A 9,288-nucleotide genomic window follows, 5' to 3' on the forward strand; every position below is an offset into this window, starting at 1 on the left:
GACTTTTTTGTTTACATGAAAGGGAGAGGGAAGGAAGGGAAGAAGAAAAGAAGGGAAGGAGAGAGGGAGGAAAAAAGCATTATATTAAATGCCTATTATGTGCCAGGCACTGTGCTAAGTACTTTGCAAATATTATCTCATTTAATCCTCATAACAACCCTGGGAGGTAGATGCTATTACTATTTCCATTTTATAGATAAGGAAACTGAGGCAGATAAAGGTGAAGTCACTTATATCTAAGGTCACATAGCTACTACATGTCTGAGGTCAAATTTGAACTCAGTTCTTTCTAATTCCATGTCTAGTGCTCTCTAAGGAAACAGTGGATAGAGATGGCCTGCAAGTCAAAAAGACTTCAAGGTAGCTAGATAGCACAATGGATAGAGGTCAGGAAGATGTGGATTCAAATCTGGCCTCAGACAATTACTAGCGGCATGACCTCAGGCAAGTCACTTAACACCTCTTTACCTCAGTTTCCTCATTTGTAAAATGGGGCTAATAATTACTACCTACCCTTTGGGGTTGTTAATATCAGTAAAGTGCTTTGCAAACCTTAAAGTGCTATACTACATAATTACTAGTTATTGTTGTACTTTTACTAGGGTTCATGCCTCTGACACATACTGGCTGTGTGACCCTGGGCATATCACATAATCCTTCAGTACTCTAGGTAACTAAGATTGGTAGTTGCAGAGTGTACACCAAACTGCACTGGCAGGAGTAATTTTCTCATGTGAGAGTACCCTATAGTAGTGAAATCACCAGTCTGGTTCCTATCTCCAACCTTCTGTATCTACATAGCTTCTCTATGTTTTCCCTAGAGACCATCCCAAGATAGCGTTGAAAAAATGGAACTGCTATTTCAGCCTTTTTTCTATTCCACTCTAGAGTTCCCACAAATTGCTGGGTTCAATGAGGATTATTTTGGAAATACGTGAACCTCAATCATGGCTCAGGCCCCCACCACAAGGTGAAACCAGAGACTTATAATTGGAAATAAGTAACCTCAATTATGGCTCATTCTCATGCCACAGGGTGAAATCAGAGACTTCTAATGTCAACTCAACTCTAGCTACTCAGTTATTACCACTCTAACAAAGTAGACCACAGTATCAAATTGATGAGAGCTTTTAATTGGAACAGAAAAGGAAGTGAAACAAACCTTAGATTTTTCGGCAGCTGTTGCCAAGTGAATTGGGGTATTGAGTGCTTTCTCACCCTCTTCTTCCCTAGCGTCATTCAGGGATAAAGTGCACCTTTATCTAGGTTTCTAGTTATAAAGTAGGGAAAAGTGAAATTCTTTGGTAACTGTGGAACCCACTACTTAGAGCTCTCGAATGTTACTCTGACTGAACTATAGCAGGCTCCCTGCCTCACTTCCTTACTGTCAGCAGCCTGTTCAAAAGTCAGTGTCTCCGTTCCAATTAAACTGTAAGGAAGAAAACTGGATTGTTACACAGCAGTTAAGAGTCCAGCTGAGATTAAGCAAGCAAAAATTTATAGAGGTTGAAAGCAGCTTGATTTCTTCACTCTCTTTAGCAATAGTCATAATTCCATTTTGGGGAGAGTCCTGAGCCTAGAAGGTCCAGGGTGTGAGAGTTGGGCTTTTAGGGTGTTGGCTAGTGAATCATTAAAATAGAAGACCACGGTGCAATCAACTATTAAGCCAGAGTGGGTAAGAAGGATTGAGAAGACAGGAAGAAAGTCCAGAGAGAAGAGAAAATCAGAGTTAGTAAGAGTTAAGAAGTAGAAGAGGCGTGTAGCAATCCCTTTAATTACTCTAAGATTTCCTGTAGTCATTTTCAGGTAATAATTATTCAAATTGCCAAGCTCCAGAAGCAGGCTATTTTGACCTCTGGTCCCAATCTCCTTGTCCCCCTTTCCTAAAGGGGTTGGTTATTGGTTCTCTTGGCCTGAATTTTACCAGAAAGGTCTCTCTCAATTGAAGGGGACCTCTGTGATTCATTGACATTTTTCTCCCTCCTTTAAAGATCACACGCTTAAGAATATACCATAGAAATCTTTTTTTGAATAAAAGTATTTTATTATTTTCCAGTTACATGTAGAGATAGTTTTCAACATTTGTTTTTATAAGATTTCCAATTTCAAATTTTTCTCCCTCCCCTCCCTCCCCCCCTCCCCTAGACAGCAGGTAATCTGATATAGGTTTTATATATATATATATATATATGTATATATGTATGTATAATATTAAACATATTTCTGCATTAGTCATTTTATGAGAAGAATCAGAGCAAAGAGGAAAAACCTCAAAAAAGAAAAAACAACAGCATCAAAAAGAAAAGAAATAGTATGGTTCAATCAGCATCCATATTCCGCAGTTCTTTTTTTTTTCTTCTGGATTTGGAGAGCCTTTTCCATCATGAGTCCTTTGGAACTTTCTTGTACCTTTGTATTGGTGAGAAGAATCTAGTCTATCACAGTTGATCAACACATAATGTTGATGATACTCTGTACAGTGTTCTTCTGGTTCTGCTTATCTCACTCATCATCAGTTCATGCAAGTCCTTCCAGGTTTCTCTGAACTCCTCCTGCTCATCATTTCTTACAGCACAATAGAATTCCATTACATTCATATACCACAATTTGTTTAGCCATTCCCCAGTTGATGGACAGCCCCTCAATTTCCAATTCCTTGCCACCACGAAAAGAGCAGCTATAAATATTTTTGTTCATGTGGGTCCTTTTCTCTTTTTTATGATCTCTTTGAGAAAAAGACCTAAAAGTTATACCATAGATATCTTACATATTCTCCCTGCCCCCAAACTGACTATCAAGTTTTTCTGCAGGTACTCAAACACTATGACCTTGGGACATTGCATTTTCAGAAATCATATGAGATTATATGTAGGTTCCCCCCAGGGCTTTCCATTTTGTCTCCAACATTTCTGCACATCCCCTGTCATTTCTGCATTAATTCCAGGACATGCCCAAGATAGGACTTAAAAGATTTTTTAAGTAGATTAAAAAAAACTTAAAAGTTTTTTTTTAAGTAGATAAAGTGTTGAACTTGGAAGTCAGGAAGATCTGGGTTCGAGTCCTATCTCTGACACTTACTAGCTGGGTATCCATTTAACCTTTCTGAGCTTCAGTTTCCTCATCTCCAAAATCAGGGGGATGGACTAGATGACCTTTGAGGTCCTTTCCTGCTCTAAATGTGTGATCCCATGATGCCATGACCTTTTTCTCACCATGAAGTCTTTAAACTTCCATATCATTTCATGATCAACAGTAGGAGGTTTAACACTTAATTCTCAAATAACACCCACAAAGATCTCTTTGGGGGTTCCAGAATATTTCATATATTCAGACAACTCTATAGTATAGCGACCATTTCATCTTTCTTCCTATACTTTTTTTTTTTGGTGAGGCAATTGGGGTTAAGTGACTTGCCCAGGGTCACACAGCTAGTAAGTGTCAAGTGTCTGAGGCCGGATTTGAACTCAGGTATTCCTGACTCCAATGCCGGTGCTTTATCCACTGCCCCACCCTAGCTGTCCCTAAAAGGACACTTTTTTCCCCCTTTTTTTTGCAGGGCAATGGGGGGTTAAGTAACTTGCCCAGGGTCACCCAGCTAGTAAGTGTCAAGTGTCTGAGGTCAGATTTGAACTCAGGTTCTCCTGAATCCAATGCCGTGCTTTATCCACTGCACTGTCTAGCTGCCCCTCTTCCTATAATTCTTAGGCAGTACCTAATTTTCTTCCTAAGTGACTGCAGCATGCTATAAGGCCCTTACAAGACTATTTTTATCACCATAATTAATACTCTCCATTTCAGCAATTATAGTTCAAAACTCACTTCAAAATAGAAATGAATACAGGACATAGGTTATGTCACACCACCAAAATTACTTCAGCAAGGGGCAGCTAGGTGGCGCAGTGGATAAAGCACCAGCCCTGGATTCAGGAGGACCTGAATTCAAATTTGACTTCAGACACTTGACACTAGCTGTGTGACCCTGGGCAAGTCACTTAACCCTCATTGCCCCACCAAAAAACCCAAACAAACCCCCAAACCCCAAAACAAACAAAATTACTTCAGCAAGGTATAGAGTATCCATTCTCAAAATGTGGTCTTGCTTCTTGGCTTGTAAGAATTCTCAGTGATGCAAGAGGCCTCCTGAAGTTATCTTATTGTTCCAACAAGGTCAGAAGTTTGGAGTTGTACAAAGATATAATGGAGGAAATTCAGCTAGATGGAAATTAGAGAAAGATCTCAGGGTTTCCATGGTTTTTGAAGTCAATAAATATGACATGGTAACTAAAAAGCTAATATGATCTTGGGCAACATTAAGAGAGGCATAGTGTTCAACATCAGGGACAAGTCACTGACAACCACCTTTGGCCTCTGGATGGGTTGCTCATGAAACTCAGGTCCCAATATGGAGTACTAACAAACCGACAGGAAACAATGGAATGGTTCCACCAATCTTCTGAATGATAAGGATCAGCAAACAGATAAGTATTTCCTGGTTAGTAACTACAATATGCAAATTTTTCTTCTGGTGCTCATTTATACTACCAGAAGGAAAAACCAAGTAAAATCTCCCCAGGCCCACTTCTGAAGAAAGCTGTTATGGAAGGGGGTCTAAAGACTTGCAATTTGTTCAACACTTTCAGATGCATCACTCACTTAAATTAAATATGCTCCACCTTTATCACAGAGCCAACAGGGATTTAGGACATCAAACAGTATATGGTGAAGATCAGCAAATGAACATTCTGACCTCTTTGAACTCAGTCTATTACAAGTCTTGCCCCATGGGCCAATGACAGAGTAGAGCAGCTAGGTGGCGCAGTGGATAAAGCATTGGCCTTGGATTCAGGAGGACCTGAGTTCAAATCCAGACACTTGACACCAGCTGTGTGACCTTGGGCAAGTCTCTTAACCCTCATTGCCCCACCAAAAAAAAAAAAAGAGTGCTGAGAATAAATAAGGCAAGAAGAATGAATTGTGTAGTGTACAAGGAAGTTTGATAGGGCTCATTGCTATATAACGAGATATAAGGAGAGATAGATAAATGTCCCTCACTTTCCTGCCCCCAGTTAATTCTTTTATTCTGTCAAAAATCCTTCACTTTGTTCTACTGTCTGAGGTCCACAGTTCACAGGATTTTAGTCATTAACTAAACCTTTGGAGATAGGACAAGACATCTGTAAGCCCTAGAATAGATACAGTGAGCTTTTTGAGCTTGTGCTTGCTCCCTCCCTCCCTCCCTTGCAATTAGGGTAGTTTAGACCCAAGGAAGGAATTACAAAACTAAGGGGATTAAGTCCCTCAGGGCACGGTCAGCCAGCTAAAATTTGAAATATGATATGTAAAGTAAGGAATTGACTATGAGCTAAAAATAAAAGGTTTCAATTAAACCACTTCTCAGGTATGTTATAGTGGGGATTCCTTTCATGTACGGGCTAGACTAAATGGCTACTGAGATCCCCTCCAATTCTGCAATTTTATAAAATCTTTAAAAAAGTGACCATTCTAGAAAGAAAATGTTAAGAAATGTCCCTTGTGTCCACCCCCATATTGAGGTCTAGGCAGATGGCTACCTTGTTTACCTTCTTACTCTACTCTTCACTATGCCAAGCCACTATCCAATAAATAGATCCCTTCTACAGCATCCCTGAAGAAAAAATCGATCAGCCTCTGCTTGAACACTTTCATAGATGGAGAAATCATTACCAAAGAGAACAACCCAGCCAATTTTAAAATAGCACTATTTGTTAGGAAGTTCCTATATTGAGCACCATGGTCTACTTCCCTTTGGCTCTAATTCTGGGCCCGGGGCTCAAAAAGGATAAAGTCTGCTCTCCCTTTTACATGACAACCCAGTACATATTTTTAGGACAATACTGACTTTTCCAGATTAAAAGCATGATTTCCTTCAACTGCTTTCTGATGGATATGATGTAAAACCCTCTTACTAGTCTTGTCACCCTCCTGCAGCCTCCTCTGTCAAGCTTTTCCCTCTGAAGAAGCCTTTTCCTGAGCTGGCCTCACCATCAGGTCCGTACCTTTCCGCCAACACAGTTCCACTCCACTATCATGCTCTGACTCTTTCCTTCCTCCTTTCTTTTCTTTCTTTCTTTCTTTCTTTCTTTCTTTCTTTCTTTCTTTCTTTCTTTCTTTCTTTCTTTCTTTCTTTCTTTCTTTCTTTCTTTCTTTCTTTCTTTCTTTCTTTCTTTCTTTCTTTCTTTCTTTCTTTCTTTCTTTCTTCCTTCCTTCCTTCCTTCCTTCCTTCCTTCCTTCCTTCCTTCCTTCCTTCCTTCCTTCCTTCCTTCCTTCCTTCCTTCCTTCCTTTCTTTCTTTCTTTTTCTTTCTTTCTTCCTTCCTTCCTTCCTTCCTTCCTTCCTTCCTTCCTTCCTTCCTTCCTTCCTTCCTTCCTTCCTTCCTTCCTTCCTTCCTTCCTTCTTTCCTTCCTTCCTTCCTTGTGAGGTAATTGGGGTTAAGTGACTTCTTCCTTAGAGAAGTACAAGAGCTGTCCCTGGCCAAGATGAAAAAAGAGGGAACTAGTCAAAGTTGGAGAGGCTATGAGAAGACAGGCATCCTAGTACACTGTTGGTCAAACTGTGAATTGACCTAATCATTCTGAAAAGCAGTTTGGAATTCTCCTTCTCCTTCTCCTTCTCCTTCTCCTTCTCCTTCTCCTTCTCCTTCTCCTTCTCCTTCTTCTTCTTCACATTTGGGGTTAAGTGACTTGCCCAGGGTCACACAGCTAGTAAGTGTCAAGGGTCTGAGGCTGGATTTGAACTCAGGTCCTCTTGAATCCAAGGCCAGTGCTCTATCCACTGTGCCACCTAGCTGCCCCTGGAATTATTCTTAAAAAAGTAACTAGAATATCCATATTCTTTAACCTAGAAACCTGCTGCCATGCATGTATCACTTGGAGATCAAAGATAGAAAGAATGTTCCATAAATACCAAATATTAATAACAGATTTTTTGGATAACAACAACAGGAAATGGAGTGATTGGCCATTGATTGGGGAATGACTAAACAAATTGTAGTATACCTATGTTATGGAATATTGCTATCATTAAAAAATATAACAAAAAATTCAGAGAAACATGAGAAGACTTATATGAACTAATTCAGGGTGAAGTAAATAGAACCAAGAAAGTAATATGCACAATGACCATACAATATGAATGGAAAATAAAATGAAACTGAAAGCAGTGTCGTTTTATTGACCAAGCTTGGGCCTAGAGAAGAGGTGAGAAAATGGACCTCCCTTACCCTCTTTGCAAAGGTGGGGGATTGGAATGTGGAATACTATATATATTGTGGGATTCAGTCAGTCTGTTAGTTGGATTTGCTGAAATGCTTTTTTTCTTTCTTTTAAAATCTTTGTTACAAGTGTAGCAAAACTTTGGACTCAATCTCCTAGAGCAAGAATGTCTACATCATTCTTCAGGGCTCTAGTGACATCTCTAAGGGGTCAGGGTGATTATTTGTTAACTATTGTCTTGAGCCTCCATTATAATGTGTTTTCCTTATTGTTAACTGCCAATTTTTAGTGCCTAGTTTCATTTAACCAATTAGCATAAATTAGTTTATATTGAGTTATTTACTATCATAATATAGCAAGAGCAGAAATTGCAAACATTTTCTCCAAGACCCGGGGAAAATCTTCTAAATCACCTCTGTGCTTGGGGAGAGTGGGCTCAGACTTAATGCAGTTTCCACATAGCATTTGTCCCACCAAGTTCACTTCCAAATGTAGCATAACTGATTGACACATGAGTCCATAGTCTGTTGAGCTGGGTTGAGGGTCACTAAGAACTTCACTCTTTACCATCTGGGTTATGGAAATTCCCAGTAATACTCTAGCTCCCAGTCAGCCAACTAGCATTTATTAAGTACCAACTATGTGTCAGTTGGGACATCTAGGTGGCTCAGTGGATAGAGGGCTAGTCCCAGAGTCAGGAAGACCTGAGTTGAAATATGGCCTCAGACACTTACCAGCTGTTTGACCCTGGGCAAGTCACTTAACCTCTGTTTGCCTTAATCTACTGGAGAAGGAAATGGCACACCACTCTAGTATCCTTGCCAAGAAAACTCCATGGACAGTATAGTCCATGGGGTCACGAAGAGTTCAACACAACAGAATGGCACATGTGCCAGACACTGTAATAAGCACCGGGATACAAAGAAAGGCCAAAGACGGTCCCTTCTCCCAAAGATCTCTCAGTCTAATGGACAGAGACAATATGCAAAAAAACCAAACAAACAAAACTAATGTGCAAACCACACAGTTTTATCTGGGATGATTTGGAGATAATCAAGAGGGAAGGCACTAGCATTAAAGGGAACCAGACTTTAAAATGGTTCCCTCTCCTGACTCTTCAGAGCTCCAAAGGTTGTAGCCATTCTCAATCTCCTTCTGTTAAAAGTAGGAAGGAATATAAACAACACAGATTGAAACAGCTATAGGGACATGAGCTTACCAGCCAAACTATAGCAGCCTTGGCAGGGGAATAAAGACCTTTATTTCCACAGAGAGCTTTCGGCTATTTTTGCCTCTTCAGGGAGCTCACCCAGACAAGAATGAAGTTCAGCCTCACATTGTATAGTTAGTGCCTTCTTAATTCACTCTCCCCTCCACCCCATTTTTGGCTTATGCAGCCAATCAATAGTCTTCTATTACATGTCATCATGCTTTTCCAGAAGCAGGCTTCCTACTCCCTTCCATGTGGAGAGTGGGAACCAAGGAAAGGAGAGAAGGATATATTTAGAAATAAATGGAATACAAAACCAAAGGCATTAACAAAAGTAACAACAACAGCAGCAGCAGCAGCAGCAGTAGCAACAACAACAACAACAACAACAATAATAATAATAAATTTCTGATCTATGGCTAAGCCCTAATGGCTCCAACCCAGTTCTGCCTCTGCCTAGTCCAATAGGTCTATATGAGAAAATACTGGTAGAATTTATCTTAGTGTTTTCCTGAAACCTCCCCCATCTTTGTTTGTTTCCTTCTCTCAGAGGACTGGATTGCATTAAGGATCACTCCATTCATTTCTTCAGCACTTTAGGGTTTTGCCAAGAAGGATAACCTTTTGGTTCTTGCTTCTTCTCTTTCTAGAATTTTTCCATTTGAGGGTGATGCCTCAATTTAGAACTCTTGTCCACTGGATATTTTTTTTTTCTTGCTTCCATATACAAGGCTTTGGGGCCCGATCCACTCATGGTCAGAAAACTAATCAGCTTTGTCCTACTTCAGCATCTACTCCAAGTCTTGTCATCTTGCTGCCCCTCTGCTCA

The sequence above is a fragment of the Dromiciops gliroides genome, chromosome 4 (genome assembly GCF_019393635.1).
Source record: "Dromiciops gliroides isolate mDroGli1 chromosome 4, mDroGli1.pri, whole genome shotgun sequence".
NCBI classification, from domain to species: domain Eukaryota; kingdom Metazoa; phylum Chordata; class Mammalia; order Microbiotheria; family Microbiotheriidae; genus Dromiciops; species Dromiciops gliroides.